This window comes from Camelus dromedarius, chromosome 6, assembly GCF_036321535.1.
Source record: "Camelus dromedarius isolate mCamDro1 chromosome 6, mCamDro1.pat, whole genome shotgun sequence".
NCBI classification, from domain to species: Eukaryota; Metazoa; Chordata; class Mammalia; order Artiodactyla; family Camelidae; genus Camelus; species Camelus dromedarius.
Window position 1 is genome coordinate 82772913 of NC_087441.1, and position 19677 is coordinate 82792589.

Here is a 19677-nt window from a genome sequence, read left to right on the forward strand (position 1 = left end):
TCTTAGGAGAACTTACATCTTTACAAAACTGCTTTCCTCCATGCAATATGTTTATGTCTCTACATTCATACCTCTTACTTTAACCCTCAGTATAGTCCTGAAGTTTCTCCATTTAGAACATGGGCATTATTTTTGAATTTATTCCAGTTTATTGTTTATGTTTTTGTTAATTTTGTGAGAATTTTTTGCGATTATATATTTAAATGCTTAAAACTGACATTTAGAAAGGAAGATTCGGTTTGTCAATACTCAATTTGTAACTTGTCATTTAAAATTGTAAGTATTAAGCACTTGTTCCAGAATCCTTTCTTTTCTGTTTTTAAAAATTTGTTTCCAAGATTGTCAAAATGGTCATAGCTAAGTAGTATAGGTGGGGAGACAGATGGAGAGAGGTAGTGTGGCTCATGTACAGACTATGAGCAGTTTCATGGCTGCCTTTAGGCTGGAGAAGCTGCAGAAGAGCCCAGGTTAGACCGGGGGTGGCTTTGTATGCACTTGAAAGCCAGCTTTCCTGCCTGTATGGTGAAGCCTGGTGGGCGTGGCAGGTAGATGATCAAGGTCTGATCAAGGTCATTGGCTGCACAGAGCGCTGTGTCTGTGAGAACTGGAGACCATTACCATGGGAAATGCTTGGCGCCAGGAACACTGCAGGGGAGCTGGGGAGCCTGTGTGTTAAGGATTTTCCAGTCCTGGGAATGGGAAGATAAGACTCTACATTCAGATCTGAGTTTGAATTCATCCTCTCTTGTTTACTGGTCCTCTGACTTTTGTCAAGTTATACATCCTCTTTGAACTCCTGTTTTCTTGTCTCTCAAAACAGGAGAATTACAGCCTGCTGCTAGAGTGTTTGATCAGTGTAAATGATTTGTGTCTATAAGATGCCATGTACAGCCACAATCTCAGTGAGAAATGGGTTGTCGCCTCTTCTTCTTCAACTCAGTGCTCGGTAAGACATCGGGGGAAAGCCAGTCCCTAATTTGTTGTGATGCAATGAGGAACAAAATTAACGTCTTGCCTTTCCCTAGCAGTATTCTTACTTCTTTGTTTCATTTACCTCTTTCCTCCTTTACTCTCCCCTTTCACCTCCTCCACCAAAAGAAACTGAGACTGTCTCAGAACACTAGATTCAAATTACTTTAAATGTTGGCTCATCCCCATGAAATTACAGTGACATTAAAAAAAATCTGTACACATCCCAGACGATTATATTTGATTTATACACACACACACACACACACACACACACACACAATCAGGATGCCTCCCGTTTGCTGAAGGAGAAGGACCACTTTTTCTGAGTTTTCATTCACTGAGCGTGAGAGGAAAGTCTCTTAAGCAGAAATTCACCTGGCTTCGTGCATGGTTTTTTAAATTGGATTTCTGCTTTGTGTCCATAGAAATATTCTCCTATTAGAAGAGGGGAAGTGGAGACATAGATATTCTGCTGAGATATTGGTGTCATCATATTTGAGTTGGAAAGGACTTATGACAGCATAGAGTTGTACCTTTTTATGGGTGAGAATCCATGATAGTGTAACTTGGACAAGAACCCGGGTCTTCTGTCTTCGTGTCCACGTGGATGAAGAGGCAACTGGTTGGGGGATGGCAGGGATCCTTCTTGCTTGATTTCCAGGGTCTTGCTAGTTTTCATTGTTCAGCTGCCTTTAGTTTATGTCCATGTGGCCTCTCATGGGAAGGTCACTATGTCCTGATAGATTGAGTTTCTAATCAGCAAAAAGGTCTGGACCCACTCATGGTTTCCAGAGATTTTCTGCTGACCTGCTGACACTTTATATACATGAGACCTAAGAAATTGCTGGATATAAAATCCTTATTGTTATCATTTGCCCTCGAGTTCCATAGGAATGGGGTGCTGTCTCAGGCTGCCTAAGGCTAGATCTGAACAAAGATATGGTGATAGGCTGCGCAGCTGGACCCTCCCCAGTCTAATGGGATTTCCACCTTAGTTTTTAGAATCAGGCAGATTAGTTCAAATCTTGCCTTTACCAGTTATTAGCTTTGTGACCTTGAGGAAGAAACTTTACTTTTTGAGGGACCAATTTTCTTTATCTGTAAATAAGTTCAGTATTTATTTTAGGGTTTTTGTTTTAGAATTGAATGAATTCCCTCATTTATTCCTAAAATACAGATCACATGGTTCCATGCTGGTGCCTTAGTAGTTGATTACTAAGGGACTCAGCAGTGAGAATGTGGGTGAGGTCCCCTGGATAATAGAGCTTATATTCCAGGATATGCTTGTAAAAGACTGGATTGCAGTGGATTTTTAGTAAATGTCCACTCCTTTCCTAATCCCCATTGATTGTGTATATATCTTTATACTAATATATGAACAATTTTTTATTGCAATTTAAGTCTCTGTAGTATTTAAAGTATGTAGCTATAACAAAAATACGTGAAATAAAATGATCTGACTTTTATTTTCTTTTCAATAAGCAAAACAAAATAAAATAGAAAAGAAAAGAAAAAGTTTTGAAGGAGTAGAAATAATTTTATTTCCGTGGAATCAACTCCCTATGTTAGGTTTTTCGGTTGTGTTCTTAAACAGCTTATAAAATTGACAGGTTTTGTCTTCAGTATTGATAGCTGGGTGAGTATAGTTTCTTTTTGTGGTTGTCTTTGATGAATTATTTGCACTAGATCATAAGTAATGTGCATGTTACATATTGGAAACGAGGAAACAGTGGAGACATACTACCTCCAATGCAGTCATTTTGTTACCGAGTCCAAACTCATTCTGCTCGCTGCATGACAGGCCAATAAACCGGGAGATGAGGTGTTGGAGCAAGCAATAGTGACTTTATTTGCAAAGCTGGCAGATCCAGAAGATGGCAGACTGATGTCCTGGAGAATCATCTTCCACAAGTCAGAATTGTGTCTCCTTTTATACTAAAAAGGGGCGGGGTTTTGGTTAGTTGTTGGAAACTTCTTGCTGTATGAATTGCCTGTCCTTTGAATCCGCTGTTCTTGCAGCTGTCCATGCGGATCAAATCATGTTGCCCCTGTGAAACCTCCAAAAAAAAAAAACAAAGGTTATTCTCTATTTTGCAACTTGCCATCTCTACATAAGTGCAGATGAATTAGCATCCTTCAAGATCACGGCCAGGAGAATAGGCTGTCCTGGATATTTCAGTCTAAAGGCAACTTTCTTTTACAAATGGTGCAGAGCTAGCCAGTCTGAGCCTAGAAAACAGGGCACAGGGTTAAAGCCAAAGGAACAGACCTAACATGGGGTCAAAATTGTTCTTTTCTATTACAATTCCCTTTTCTGCTTCATAGATAATTTTAGTAAGAAACATGAGCAATTTTGTATTTTTGCTTCTTAATAACCGATAAGTGGGCCAACTATATTTTTGTGAGCAGAGATGCTGTGCTGGCATAGGGGTCACAGCACACTCTTGTTGGGGGTGGCCAACCCTGAAACATGTCTGATGCCACGTGAGTGTTGGTGAGGGTCCCCCTAGCCAGCGGCACTCTTCAGGAAGTAGCATATGTGCTTTGACTTCTTGAGACCTCATTTTCGGCTGCAGGAAATTTTTTCAGATACTGCGATTGAAAAATCACTCCAGCTGGGGATAATTAGGGAAAAAAGGAAAAGGAAAAGGGTTTGGAGTAGAGTAGAAGAGAAGGACATAAGATCACGGAGCCTGAGTGCTTGGCAGCGGGGCCTCGGGAGAGAGGGGAGCAGAGTTGGGGAGGGGCCTGACCCCGGAACCAGCTCCTGCACCTGTCGCCGTGCCCAAGCCACGTAGGTTTCAATTGGCCTGGGCCACCTCTCTGGGCTGGATCTCACCCTGGGCAGAACCTTGAGTATCGAATGTAAGGGGTGGGCAGCACTCACTTAGGGGGTCACTGTGGATTTCAGTCAAGTCCACAGTGCCTTTTCTGGTCATGTGCCTTCACTTGTCCTTTATCTCAGGATCTGAGGAGGAGGAGAAAGGAACTCAGGCAGAGATCCAGGAAGATATCCGACTGTGTTAAGTGAGGACAGACACAGTTACAAGGGGACCGAGGACACTTGCAGCAAAGTAAAATGACTTCACAACTCTTGCTTCAGAGCTGCAGGTGTGAGAGAGCCTAAGCCTGTTTCAGAGTGCAGGGGACAAGCGGAAAGGAATGGCAAAATTTCCACTGACAATTGAAATTATGTTAAATAGCCTGCTACTGTTGCTTGTATCACTTGAATGAATGCAGGCATATTTCTGTGGGCATTTATATGTTCACTCAACCCCACCAGCCACTCTTGCCCCCATTGGGGATGGGCTTTCTCAAGCACAGTGCACCTCCTGCTTCGGTGGGCCACGCTGCGTGTCCTCGCCTGGGGCCGGGCTGCGGCAGGGCACTGAGTCCCTGAGGCACCGCCTGTGATAAACGACAGGAACATCTCTGCTATCGACTGAGGGCCTCCTTTTCCCCCTGCAGTGTAAGAATTCTGGTGACTGTTAGAAGCATGCTTCCAAGCTGTCCGTGTCCTCGGCATCCAGAAGCGGAGCCTGGAAGCTACTGAATTTCTCCAGAATGCGTTCTACATTCACCTTCTGCAGGTGAGTGTATGTCCTTACACAAGTGGAGGAATTACTGCCATTTTCCTGGAACTTACTCACCACTAGTCCATCTGATTTTTCTGTGCTAGGATTCAGTATGGCCTGCTAAAAAATCTGGAGTCAGATCTTGAAACCCTGATGAAGAGGATTATTTATTTTATTTCACTATATGATAATCTTTTACTTTCAAAATTCAGAATTTTTGGTTCTTTCAGGCATTTTTGAGGGGGTTGGCAAAACAAATTTGCTCTTACCGTCTTTGCGACCTGTTGCTTTGTGCCTCTCACCTGTCTTCTGTCACTTGTGAGGCAGTTCCATTTGTGACCCTGTCCGGGTTGTTCATGTTATACAACATAAAGTCTGTAAAAGTACAGTCCCTTTTACTCCGAAGACATTCCACAAATAACTCCTTAAATCTGGGTGTGGTTTTAAGAAGACAGAATCATTAGAACATGTAATTGCAGGTTGCTAGTGCAAAATCCCCAAATCAATAGTCTAGCTCAACATCTAAAATCTTTCTAATCTACCTTGGATTTGTATGGATAAGTGAAGCAATTTGCTAAGTATTGAACACCAGGGTTAGAATACAGGCTGGTGTATCTCAGTAGGTCCTCCTGAGCCAGCGCTGTGCCAGAGGGCGGGGCTGAGGGGGAGAAGGTGGGGCCGAGGGAGAGGGCGGGGCCTTGGGGAAAGAGGAGGGCCAAGGAGGAGGGGGGTCCTGCCCTCCCTGAGCTGACAGTTTCATGGCAAACACCTTCACCATGTGAAGAACTTGGAGTTTCTTCTAAGAACACTAGGTTTGAAAAGAGTCATAAAAGAACGGGAGTGACAAAATCCAATTTGTCTCAAGTAGGGGAGAGCAGCTGGAAGGCCACTTGGGAGACTCGTGAGTCCAGGTGGGCAGTGTTGGTGGCTTCTACCTGAGCGGTGGGACAGTCAGTGGAACAGTCACCGGGAAAAAATGAACAGATTTTAGGCATGTTTAGATGGTAAAAAGGAAAGGATGAATGATGTCTGTGAAGGTAGGATGGAGTAAGGCCCAGGTTTCTGGGTGGATTAATGAGGTAAATAATGGTCCTGCTGTGCTCTGAGGAGGGAAAGCTGCAGAGGGAGCTTTGGGGGAACCCTGATGAGTTCAGCTGTGGATAAAGTGAAAGGCTGTTAAATGTGTGGTCTGGGAGCTCAGGTGAGAGCCAGTAGCGAATAGGGGGAGGGGAGAGAGACGTTCAAATCATTTTGTCTTGTGAGCATACAAATAATTATGAGTAATGATACACTTACGCCTCTATATTCTGGATTTAACACCCATTAACATTTTGTTATATTGACTGCAGAGGTTCCTAATATTTTTAATAGAAATAAAATAAATAGAAACAAAATAGTGGGGTTAATAAATATCTTAGAGTTGATGTGTGTCCTTCTATGTATTTTGATACCTCATCTGTTTATAACCATAATCTATAAAAAGTTAACTAGTTTAGCATAAGTGTTAAACAGAGGGACGTGACACACAGTTTTGGGGCTTGAAGCTGATCTTCTCGGGCAAATTATGTAGCCTCTCTGTACCTTTGTTCCATCTTCTGTGACTGCCCCCGGGCCCCTCATCACAGATGATTTCCTAGACTAGATGATGGGAGGGAGGCTGCTGAAGGGAGTAAGAAGTGGCAACTGCTAGGGACACTTAAGAGAGAGACAAAAAGAGATTAAAGTCAATAAACTCAGTACAAACAAATACTCTCAAAAGAGAAAGAATCCTGCAGTGTTTTGAGCCACTTAGCATAAGGGAAACAAAATCACGTGGACCCAAAGCTCTTGAGCATGTGAGTATTGTGGGTGGGAAGGTGTCATCAGAAAAGGGTTGAGAAAAGGTCTTTTGGTTTCCCTTGACGTTTCCAGTAAGGATGGGGAGCAGAAGTGAAAACCCTCAGCTTCAGTGGAAGCTGCTGTTTTGTGTGAAACTGACCAAACTTTGGAGACCAGTCATCAGCGGTGCTGGCAAATGAAGAGATTTCGGGATTGGGTGGGGCACTTGCTGTGACTTCCAGGTGACCTACTGGCTGGGGGCTGTGAGGCGGGCAGTAGGTTTGCAGGGAGACCCGGGCATAATCCCTGGTTCTGAGGCTGCTGGTCTGACTAGCAGACCTGGGCACAGGCAGTCCTAATGGGGCAGATCGGGATGTGGCCTGGGACACCTGCCGTGCTGAGGGCGAGAAGAGCGCTTCCCTGAGGGGGTGTCCCTGTGGAGAGTGGAAACGTCCTCCTGCAGGGGAGGAAGAGCCTCTGAGCAGGGTGCTGGATGCACAGGCAAGACCACCCTGAGCACTGAGGGTTTGGGGAGCCCGAAGTCACACAGTGGCCCGAGCAGCCTTGTTCCTGAGAAACTAGAGGGAGAAGAGGCTGAAAAGTCAGGCTAGGGTCAGAAACCGTGGTGGGTTATGAGTGACATTAAAGGACTGTTCAGGCAGGCACGAGAGAACCCTGTGGGTGTCCCAGCTGGAGCGTCACGCCAGAGGGTGGAGCTGAGTTATAGACTTTGCCACTTATTAGCTGTGTGACTTTGAGCAAGATCACCCCACCTCTCTGTATATACCTTCATCTGTAAAATGACACAGTGACAAGCTCGTGTCATCAGAAGGCTTAGTTTAGCTCTGATCCTCTGTGTCCAGTCCTGTCAGTGCTGCCCTGCAAGTTTCTGCAGTGGCTGCTCTTACCCTGAAATGGGAGGGCATAGAGGGACTTTGTAGCGCCCGAGGGCAGGAAGGGGTTTCTTTAAAAACAGACATGTAGCCGCCTGCAGCTGCAGGCCTGCAGGCAGTTTGGTTGATGCTCCTGGAGAGGACTTTGGAGCCCTTAGCATCGTCATAAGACTTGTTTTCCCTTGGCGGCCGGAATTGCCTATGCAGATTAATGTGGAAAATTTGGGCTTCTGGCAAAGCTGTTTTCAGAGATGGTAATATACATAACATATCGTAGAAAATATAATGCTTTTATTTAATCTGTGGGACTTTGCAGCTGTTGGGAACACCTCTGTTGGCCTGGTCTCCACAGAGGACACTATGGGTCGGCAGAGCGTGCGGGAGGGCAGGTAGCCTGCAGTGCTGCTGCGGGGTGTTCTCCCGAGTAGAGCACTCTGCTGAGTTGACTCTTCTCTGAGTTTGGTTGCCAGATGAGCAGACAGAAAATTAATGAGTTCTGGTGGGATTGTATAATGACAGAAAGAAAGAGGGACCCGTAGTTTTTCTGGACTAGAACACGCTTTTGGTTCCTGATCCAGTGTGTTCCATTACAGAATTGATGAGTTGTGTCTATTCTGGGACTTGTCGACTGAAAGAAATGTGTAGCCTGAAAGTTTAGAGTTACACTTTATTAGGCGGGAGGACTCGAGGCGGGATGACAGCCTTCAAATCTGTCTGAGGGTCTGCCCCCAAGAAGTAGGGGAGGAACTAGGATTATATAGGAGCTTTACAACAAAGACCAGGGAGTTGGAAGAATAAAAGATTGCTTGTTATCTAAAGAAATCCAGGCATCTCAAGTTAAAGAATTTAGTGCCTTTGTATGTATCATTTGACCTCACTGGATTCATTCTTTAGACAAGCACCTAGCTATCTAGGGCAATTATCCTGTCTTCTTATTCTCAGTCTGTTCAGAGGGCAGCATGTGAGTGGCTGTAGAGGCTGGGCTTCAGGTCTGTCCGCACTGGGGGGTGGCGGCAGCCTTGATGACTTGGTTTCAGCATTCTTTGTTTACTGACATGGTTGTAGTATTTTAATTCACATTGTAGTATTTTCATTCACAGACTGTGGATAATCTGGAAACTTGGAAAGGAACCGAGATGTAATTACTGCAGGTACCTTCTACTTTAATAAGCCGTGTGCAAACATAAACATGGAGGAAGCATACATTTGAATTTGGTGGTGTAGGGAAGGGTTTCTGCACATTACAGGAGAACGCAAGGCAAAATATCTCTTCTTTGTTGGCAGGGATGTGGGTCAACCTGTCTTTTCTGTAGCGGTTTCTGAGAGCACTTTATGGTAATTAACAAACATTGACAAACGGTGGCACAATTTGCATTTAAGAGCTGGCCTGTGCAAACATGTATTGGACAGGTGGATTTCATAGGCAAGTGGTGAGGTGGATTGGAGAGAGGTGTAGCCCAGGCCTGGGCTCAGATTCAGGTTTAAATCGCCATTTCCTCACCAAAGGACCTTGGACTAGAGTGTAACCTCCATTAAACTGTTGGTGAATCTGTGAAATATGCATTATAATATTCGTTTCTTCCTGGGTTTGTTGTAAGTTTAAACAGTATTATAACACACATGAAACACTTAACAGGCACTTAGCAGTGTTCACTGTGTCCTTCCGCCCCGCTTAGCGTGTGTCACAGCCGTAAAGGTAGCATGTGCCTGTTGAGGACGTACTGGTAGCCCCTTGAATAGGTTGTGAATTTGGTGATTTCCTTTAATCATTGAAACTCTACGTGCCATGGGCAGTTATTTTCATGAACAGATGAGGAATCTTAGGGTAAAGAAGACGGTGTAATTTGCCCAAAGTCAGACCATAATTTTGGGTGCAGGGGCCTCTGTTCAGCATGGGCCCCTGGGCTTTCTGCCCTCTCCGTTCAGCACCAGAGCCAGACGTGGAGTCGCCTGTCTCCCAGCCCAGAATATCCGGCAGGCAGCAACACAAACCTGGACCTGTGCTGCTTAAGCAAACACTCCGGAGGGGAGGCAGGTACTAAAGGAATAAATGTAAAAACAGACGACTGCAAACTGTTATCAGCTCAGAGAAGGAAAGGAACACGTCTCGCCGTGCAGAGCTAGGAGCTTTCCCTTCGGGGCTGCTCTGGGGGCGTTCATTTCAGCTAAACAAACTCCGCTCCTGCACCAAGGCATGAAGGCAGGGTGCATGTAACCAGGCTGACTGGGCCTCGTTGATCATACTCATTCCTAATCCAGTGTCAGCTGTCACGGGCACTTACCTAGTAAACAGATGTCGGCCATAATCATCACGCACTTTGCTTGGTAGTTTTATTGGCCCCACTTTTGAGATGAGGTAATTGAAGCTGGGGAGATTGCTGCATGCCCGTGATTACCTTGGAAATACCCCTACTGGTCTTTCAACTTAGACTGGTGTGGCTGTTACATCCCAGCCCTGTGAATGGCATCGTGTAGCTTCTACCAAGTTGCCCAAATGACTGACATTGATTTTCTTAATCCGTAGGAAATGGTATGTGACAATAAGAGAAAAGGTGTTAAGAAATTCTTTGGAAAACTAGAACAAAATCCAATACTTCCCCAGCTGGGGTAGCGTACCCAGTGTCACTCATCCCACTCACAGCCTGGCACCTCCTCCCTCCCGACTCCGTGTTCAGAAGCCACTCTGAGCCTTCGAAGAACATTTTGCCTCATGACACTGTTGACTAAGACCTATGACCTCTCTGTCCCTGGTTAACTCTCTCTTCAAGGCCATTTAAATTTTATGCAGGCTCCTCCACTCCGATGTAAGAAAAGACTCTTTAAACTTCTTGATGAAGCTCCTTAATGAAGATCTTGTGAAGGAAACCTAGTCAAAACCTGGGATGTATGCACACAGTGACTGCAACCTCAGCACTTTGTGAAGTTCAGAATCAGAGGGGTGGGAGACTCAGGAAAGGCTTTTTAAGGTAGAAAGGGGAAAGTGAAAGGATGCAGGCTGTGTGAGACTGAAACATCTCTGTCCCAGCCAGCAAGGCACCTGCGTTCAGGATGGTGTATGGGGAGTACAGAGTTCTCACAAAGAAAGAAGTGGTGGGATGGGAGGGAGGACAGATAGATTCTTTACTAGGGAAGGAAATAGTGGTCTGAAAATTTCCTGGTTGAATAAGAGGACTGTGACATGATGTGCTTGCATTTTGGAGAGAAGGGTTTTGTGGGGACAGGCCTAGGAGAACGCTCTCTGGCTGGGGAGTCAGCACAACAGAGAACCACAGAGAACCGGGCTGACCTCAGGGCCCCTGCTGGGGGAGGGGCTGCCCGCCATTTTGGTCCTGGGGGCTACTTCTGTCCCTTAGCTGGGGCCTCAGAACTCCCTTCACATCCCAGTCCTGTTGATACAAGAAAACACATGTGGGGCATGGGAAGGGCTGTGTCCCATGCTTTGGTTGAGCCCCTGGAATGTGCCCCACCAGACGTGGGTCCTTGGCTTCATGCAGGAAAGATTTCAAGAGCAAGCCACTGTTGAGTAAAGGTAGATTTATTCACAGAGACACGTTGAAAGGCAGGAGAAATGCCACGAGGTGTGGGGGTTGGGTGCTCAGATTAAAAGTAGGTACACACTCCACAGACAAATTGTGGGCCTTCTCCGAAGAGGGAGAGAGAGTGATGACCACGAGGTGGCGCTGTGTTGCTGGTTTTCATGGGCTTGGTTGTTTTATATGCTAATAATTAGAAGGAGCAGCCTAAGGGCAAGGGGCTGGGATTCCCAGGGATTTGGCCATTTCCCACCCTTTGACATTTTGTGGCTAGCCTTGGGATGGCCATGGTGCCTTGGGGCGTGTTATTCACCATGTTACTATTACAATGGGTGTATAATGAAGCTCAAGATCTGCTAGAAGTAAAATCTCTTCATCCTGAGCCTCAAGGCCTACTGGGGGTTGAATCCTTCACCATTTTGATGTTAATTGCTGTGGACTTCTTTGAATGGCTGTGCTCTGGCCCCTTCCATCCTGTCTCACTGTGTTGACACAGAGAGAGCAAAGGCCGGGCCCTGCCTGTGCTCCTGCATTTAACAGGGAGAGGGGTGGGGTGGGCTGAGGATGACTCTGAGTGGTGAGAAGTATGTTTCAGATTTTCCCACGTGGGAGATGAGGACCTGCCAGCAGCCACCGCAGATTTATCTCACGGGCATTATCGCTTGTGTCACTCATCTTTTTCTATTTTTCTTTCTTTTTTTTTCAAGTATTTAATCTAAATTTAACATCAGGTTTTCTTAGGAAAGAAATTTCTCTTTTTCTTTTCTTTGGGCCTCTTTTGGGGGGGTAGGTAATTAGGTGTATTTATCTGTTAGAGGAGGCCCTGGCGGTTGAACCCGGGACCCCGTGCACGCTAAGCACACGCTCTACCACTGAGCTCTACCACCCGCCCCATCATCTTTTACTTTTTGCTTTAGCTGCCAAGAATCTTACGGCTGAATTTCTAGTCGGCCTTTAACACTTACCCTGACTTCATGGCATTCGTTTTTATGAGTTTACCTCCCCCTGGTTTCATTTAAGTATTGAATCTCCATTTTCTCTTCACTCTAACTTTTGTCTTTTTGTTGTTATGGTTGTTAAGCTGTGTTAAAAATTGTTTAATTTCTCTTTTAGCAGGAGGCTGAAAGTAAATAAATATGTAAACAAACATCACACTTAAATGTTTTATACATTCTAAGCTGTTTATTAGTTACTTAAAAACCGAATTGAATACTGAAGTGATAACATTTTAAAATTATTTTTTAACATTTTATAAAAGTATAGCTGATTTACAATATGATATGTTTCAGGTGTACAATAGTTGCACAATTTTTATTGTTATGCTCCATTTATAGTTATTGTAAAACATTGGCTATATTCCCTGTGTCGTAAGATACATCCCTGTAGCGTGTTTATGTTACATGGAGCAGTTTGTATAAGAAAGTTGGGTAATACAAAGTCTGGGGCGTGGCTCTGTCTAACCCATGTTCCCGGTCACCCTTCCTGTCAGAGCCCAGGCCCTCACTCCTGTCTGCAGGGGAGCGACTGGAGGCAGCCCTCATCAGCGCTGGCACCACCCTCTGAGTGGCAGTGACAGCAGTGACTGTGTGTGGACGTGCAAAGTGTTGTTCCAGGAGCTTTACATGCATTTCTGCATTTAATAATTAAAGCCCTCCTGTGAGGAATCATTTTAGGTTTTTAATTAATAATACATTTTATTTTGATTTTGAGAGTTCAAACTTCCAGAAAATTTACTGGAATAGTACAATAAATGCTTAGATACAGTTCACCTAAAAGGGCACTGTTTGCCCTTTTGTGTCTGGCTTATTTCAGTATAAACTTTCAAGGTTCATCCATGTTGTAGCCTCAGTCAGTACTTTATTCTTTTGGTTTTATAATATCCTTTTTCTTTTTTTTTTTGTTTTTTCTCTATTTAAAAATATTTTCATTGAATTCTAGTCAGTTTATAATGTTGCATCAGTTTATAATTTTGCATCAGTTTCTTGTGTACAGCACAACACTTCATTTATATAGGAACATACATGTATTCATTTTCATATTCTTTTTCAACATAAGTTACTATAAGTTATTAAATATATTCTCCTGTGCTATACAGTATAAACTTGCTGTTTACTCTATACATACTCAGTATCTGCAAATCTTGAACTCCCAATTTATTTCTTCCCACAACCTATCCCCTCTGGTAACCATAGTTTGGTTTCTATGTCTGTGTGTCTGTTTCTGTTCTGTAGATAAGTTTATCTTTTTGTTTCTTTGTTTTTTTAGATTCCACATGTGAGCGATCTTATATGGTATTTTTCTTTCTCTTTCTGGCTTACTTCACTTAGAATGACATTCTCCAGGTCCATTCATGTTTCTACAAATGGCATTATTTTATTATTTTTTTATGGCTGAATAGTAGTCTATTGTACAAATATACTACAACCTCTTTATCCAGTCATCTGTCAGTGGACATTTAGGTTGTTTCCATGTCTTGCTATTGTAAATAGTGCTGCTCTGAATATTGGGGTGTAGGTGTCTTTTTGAATTACGGTTCCTTCTGGATATATGCCCAGGAGTGGGATTGCTGGGTCATATGGGAGGTCAATGTTTTGTCTTTTGAGGAACCTCTGTACTGTTTTCCACAATGGCTCCACCAAACTGCAACCACAGTGTAGGAGGGTTCCCTATTCTCCACAGCCTCTCCAGCATTTATTGTTTGTGAACTTCTGAATGATGTCTATTCTGACTGGTGAGATGTGATATTTGATTGCAGTTTTGATTTGCATTTCTCTGATAATGATATTGAGCATTTTTTCATGTGCATATTGGCCATTTGGATGTCTTCATTGGAGAAAAGCTTCCTTAGGCCTTCTGCCCATTTTTGAATTGAATTGTTTGTTTTTCTTTCTTATCAAGTGTAAAAGGTGTTATATATTCTGGGAATTAAGCCCTTGTCAGTCTCATTTATTGCAACTATTTTCTCCCATTCCATAGGTTGTCTTTTAGTTTTGCTTACTGTTTCCTTTGCTGTGCAAAACCTTGTAAGTTTAATTACATCCCACTTGTATATTTTTGCTTGTATTTCTATTGCTTGAGTAGACTGCTCTAGGAGAACATTGCTGAGATGTATGTCAGATATTTTGCCTATGTTTTCTTCTAAGAGGTTTATAGTGTCTTGTCTACATGTTTAAGTCTTTAAGCCATTTTGAATTTATTTTTGTGTATGCTGTGAGGGAGTAGTCTAACTTCATTGATTTACATGCAGCTGTCCAGTTTTCCCTACACCATTTCTGAAGAGGCTGTCTTTACTCCATTGTATGTTCTCACCTCCTTTGTCAAAGATTCAATGACCAAAAGTTTGTGGGCCTATTCTTGGTAATTTTGTTTATCCGTTCATTGATGGATGGATATTGTTTGTAACCTTTGGCTACTCTGAATGATACTGCCATGAATATTGATGTGCAAGTTTTTGTGATAATATGTTTTCATTCTGTTGGCTGTACAGTTGGCCCTCCATATCTGTAGTTTCCACTTCATGGATCCAGATGGCTGGTGGTAAAGGGAATCGAACTTCCTTGGATTATGGTATCCAGGTTGGGGGGTTCCTGAAACCAACCCCCCGAGGATACTGAGGGATGACTCTACATGTAGGAGTGGAATTGCTGAGCCATATATCTCTAACATTTTGAGGAAACACCAGACTTCTCCAAAGAAGCTGCACCATTGTCCCTTTCCACTGGCCGCAAATGAGGTATCTCTGCCTCCTCAACGACACTTGTTATTGTCCATGTTTTGATTATAACCGTCCTAGTGGGTGTAAAATGAGAACTCATTTTGATTTTGATTTGGCTAGTGATGCTGAGCTTCTTTTCATGTGCTTATCGGCCATATGTGTATTTATTTAATTCCTTGGCAAATTTAAACATTGGGTCGATTTTCTTTGTATTGTTCAGTTGTAAGCATTTTTTATATATCCTGAATACTAGTCTCTTCTTAGATACATGCTTTGCAAAATTTTTCTCCTATTCTGCAGATTGTCCTTTCACTTTAGTTTTTTTAAGCATTAAAACAATTTCTTTACAGGGGAGGTAATTAGATGTATTGATTTATTTTATTTTTCTTGCTAAGGATGCACTCTGTCACTTGATATACCCCCTTCCCCTGTCATTTCACTTTCTTGATGATGTAATTTGTAACAAAAAGGTTTTAATTTTGATGAAGTCCAGTTTATCTGCTTTTTTCTTCTATCACTTGTGCTCTTCGTATTGTATCTAGGAAACCAAAGCCTATCCTAGGACCACAAAGATTTATACTGCGTCTTCTTTTGGAAAGTTTATAGGTTTAGTTTTTACGTTTCTGTCTGTGATCAATTTTGAATTAATTTTTATTTATTTAAAATATGGGGGTCCAGATTCCAGATTCATTCTTTTGCCTGCAGATACTCAGCACTCCCTGCACCATTTGTTGAATAGACTATTCTTTCAATGGAGTGTTGTTGGCACCCTTGTGGAATACTGACTGTAAATGTAAGTTTTTTCCCCCTGGGTTTTTATTATGTCTCATAGATTTATTTATCCAAACTTATGCCAGTACCATACTGACTTAGTACTATAGCTTTTTAGTACCCTTTAAAGTGAGTCCTCCAACTTTGCTCTGCTTTTTCAAGATTGTTTTGGCTGACCTGGGCCCCTTGCACTTCCATATGAATTTTGGGATCATTTTTTCAATTTTTGCAAAGAAGTCAGCTGGAATATTGATAAGGATTCCACTGAATTTGTAACTCACTTTGGGGAGTCTTAACATTTTTAACAATATTGTCTACCATTCCATGAACATGGGATGTGTTCCATATATGTAGATCTTTTAAGTATTATTTCGGTGATACATCAAAATATTCAATGTACAAATCTTGTAAATTTTTGTTAAATGTATCTCTCATTTTATTTTTAATGCTGTTGTAAATGGAAAGGCTGAGCTTCTTGAGGGTAGGACTATATATTAATTTGTTTATTTCTAGGATTTCTACACAGCAAATACCCTAGGTTTATATTTGCTACATAAATCTATCCACAACTCTTCCCACCCCCGTGTTATAAGAAACCAAGACCCAGGTTAAGCTACCTGAACACCTATGTGGAAGTGAGAAATGAGACCCTTGGGTGGGGCTTTGTGAAGATGATACTTAGAGCTTATTTAGGATGGCTTCATCTTAAATTCCTTTAAACAACACTTTTCGTGTAGTCAGATACATTAAGATCATGCCCTTTTTGATGTGCAGGGGAGCTAAGACTATCATTTTCAAATATTTTCTAGTGAGAGTGTTGTACTTGAAATCAAATTTGCATCAATCTTTGAAGATATATGTTTCAGGAATTTTGACTAAAGAACACCTGTCTTTATTCATTAATGACAACTAAATTCTCAAGCAACATTTAAGAGTTTGAGCAAACTGCTCCAGCCCCGTAGGGCTGGTTGGCTGCAGCTGTAACTGGAGTCAGTGCTTACCTCTCCCAGCACGCTTGGGCTGATCTGCTCAAAGGTGTTCGTCCAAATGTTTGTCTGTAGTCTGTTGGACAAAGCCATAAAACATTGAGTTAAGGTTGCTGGAATGCAATATATTCCTATTAATATTAAGTAAGCACATATTGAGTGCTTACTGTATGTTGGGAATTGTCCCTCAGCCTCACATATATATTATTTCACTTAAAACTTCATATATTTCCTTGTTATTCTCATTTTACAGATAAGGAGACTGAGAATTAGGTCTTCTGTAGTTTGGATGGAGCTCATTATCAATGACAGGAAATTGTAAGGAAAAAGATATTGATTCATCCTGAGAAAATATTTTTCTGACCGTCAGCATTGAAGAGGGTGAACACTGAAGAAGGTGATCATTGTTTGATTGAGACGAGCCCCGGGTTGTACGGAGTCAGCATCCCTGTCCTGGACACGGCACGTGTAGATCTGCGTGGTGGGTGAGGCGGTGAGGCTGCGCAGGGAACGCGGATGCCGGGCCGTTGGGCTGTGCTCAGGCCCGGTGGGGCTTTCTCCTAAGGGCAGTGGACCGTCATTGACAGATCTTAAGTAGGGGAGTGGGGTGCTCTCGTAGATCACTTTTGTCTTGTAGAATGCTTAGAAACATTTAGAAGGCTCTGCAGGAGGTGATGTGATGAGTCAGATTAGGGTGGCAGCGAGGTGTAGGAGTGTAGAATTTTCAAGTGGTTTTCAGTCCCAGTTTTGTGGCTGAGTAGCTGTGTCACTTTGGATGATGCACTCAAGGAAGTGAAACAATTTATCTAATCAATTGAAGAAGTGATGTACCGACCTCCCAGGACTGCTGTGGAGATCCAGTGAGATAACGTGTGAACAGTGTGCAGCGTGGTCCCCAGCACACAGTCAGTGCTGAGTGAGTGCCAGTGAGTACCTGGTAGGTCAGGTGTGGGTGGTGGGACTCGGTGACTGAGGAAATCTGGGCCCTGAAGGTGGGGTCCAGTCACATCTGTGAGTGATGGGCCTGAGCTGGGAGAGGCAGGGAGACCTTGCCCCCCGACCAGGGGCCCTGGGTAGGACGGCTATGGGAGGAGCACCCTGAAGTCAGCTCTTTGCAGGTGGAGCTCGAGTTGCCCTTGAGACATCTAAGTGCATTGTCATGAGCTCAAAGAGGATGTCTGGGTGCGGGCTGTGAATTTTCCTATAATCTTAATCCCTGAGGACTCCGAGGTATTGATCACTGAACGTGAAGACATACTTTACAGGACAAGTGAATAGTAGTATCATCTCTGTCATCAAAGCTCACATCTCTTTATTCATCACAAGTTTGCTATTGGGTACTTACAGAGCTCACTTCACCGCCATCCCCTGGGCTCAGGCTCCACAGTAAAGAGCTGGTGAGCCTCCCTCTTTTCCAGAAGAAGACACATTTAGCTGGTAGACTTCTGTACCTCGCCAGACTTAGAATTTTAGTTTGTTGTTTTAATTCTATTTTCTGTTAGACATCTCCTGACAGGAGAGACGTTTTACCTCATGGACATATTTCAATTAGCTGTTACTGAGAATTGCTGATCTGATCCATAGTGTAAGTATTATATTAAACTTGTAGAGTATTTATCATTTTTCTGTCTTTGCCCTTTAATTTTGTATGCCCCTTCAAGTCTCTATCCTATTTGGGGCCTTATTTTTTTTAATTAAAAAATGTCTATTTGCAGTTAAAAAACAAAATAAAAGAGAAAATACACATGATAGCTAAACTTAGAAAATATCTAGTGTGTTTTCTGTCTCGGCAATGGATGGTTGTAGAAACTCGTGAAAACCTTCATTACACAAGTTTCTTAAAATGCTGATTAAGAAATAAAACCTTCCTTCTTCATCTTTCAAGCTGCACAGCTAATTGTGAAGAAAGTGAGGGGAAATCCTCAGAAGCCAAGACAAACCAGAAAACAGGGATTCTGGGTGATACGCAAGCCTTAGAAGCCCTGGGGTGCCTGTTGGCTCCTGTACTGAGTTTCAGTTGCCTTGACAGGAGGGTAGGAGGTGAGCCCGAGTCCTCTCACACTGGGAGTTGGATGACTGATCATATGTAAGGCCAAGCCCATCCCGAGAAGCATGGTTTACTAAAGGGTTAACTATGAAAAAAAAATTCATCAAGGTAAGACAGTAAGGAAAGTCAATTTTGTTGGAAGAGGGGAAAAATAACAAATCCAAAGTAAGGATATAGTTTAAAGCTCTTCTGGCATGAGAGTAACCACAAACTCCTGGCAGAGAATCACAGCTACTCCTGGAATGAGAAGCTGTGGTTTGAATGAATCAGTGAGCAGCCATTCCGAAAAAGGCCTCCAGAGTCCTGTGGAACAAAATACTTGACTGCAAACACCCGTCTTCCAAGGTCTCATTCAAATAACCAGAAAGGTTTTAAAGGAAAGAAACCATAATCATAGTTCTATTTCTTAACATTACTTTATGCTAGGAATTCAGAGGTGACTATGGAGTTGTCTCCTCTTTTATGGACCTTACCTTCTCTTTGGGGAGACAAACTGACACAGTTGGGGAGCTTGGTGGAGGGAGGTGATAGTCTGTTGCAATTAGCCAGGAGAGGAGATTAAGAAAGCAGTGAAGGGTGGGTGAACTTCTTAGCTGAGGACATTCTTGTTCTGCTGGCCCTTAATTGCAGGCTCAATGAGCAGTCACTGGAGGGAATATATCTTACGGAGGATGGACTTAGCTCAGGCCTCTTTAGAATGGACAAGTGAACCTGGAGAAAGACAGTCAAATCTGTGCAGACATTAAAGTTCACTTGAACATGCTCCATCCCTGAGCCAAAGATAGGACAAATATGCAGCACTTCTTAAGGACAGAGGAGTGGTTTTTAAGGTTCTCCAAGAATGAAGCCCAGGGAACCGAGATGGCCAGTTGTCAAACTGTGACTTTGCTCTTTGGATGGTGTACTCACCAAGTATATTGGCCTTTTATACATTTCCATTTCTCTTTAATACATGTCAGGTGATGAGGACGTGGGCACAAGTGTTTGACACCTTGTCGAGGCAACTTTGGGTACCTGCCTAGAAACACGGGCATGGCTACAGCTGCGTCACACATCTTGCAGCCCATCCCGCTCCCCGGCTCCATGATCACGGCAGAGTGGTTCCTTGTTGACCTGTCCATCTCCTCTGTGACATCATAACCCATGAAAAGACCGGAGAGTATTAACTTGGCTTTGTTAAAGTCAAAGGAACAAATCTAATATGGAGTCAGATTTGTTCTTTCCTATTTCAGTAGTGCCATGGAGAAGACAGTTTGGGCAGCTTTTTGTAGGGTCCTCGAGGCTTTCCCTCTCAGCATCTGGGGGCCTCTATTGAAAACCCTTCATAGCTGTCTGGCCTGCTGGAAAACCACTCCGCCTGTTTTGCC

General features: G+C 43.2%; 1 long non-coding RNA gene across 1 annotated transcript; it reads left to right on the forward strand.

Moving 5' to 3' along the window:
• The first annotated feature begins 789 nt into the window (after positions 1-789).
• LOC135321521 (uncharacterized) lies at positions 790-16762 on the forward strand. Its single transcript, XR_010381357.1, has 3 exons — positions 790-946; positions 4441-4562; positions 16517-16762. It is a non-coding gene; the product is annotated as an uncharacterized LOC135321521 (long non-coding RNA).
• The last annotated feature ends 2915 nt before the right edge of the window (positions 16763-19677 follow it).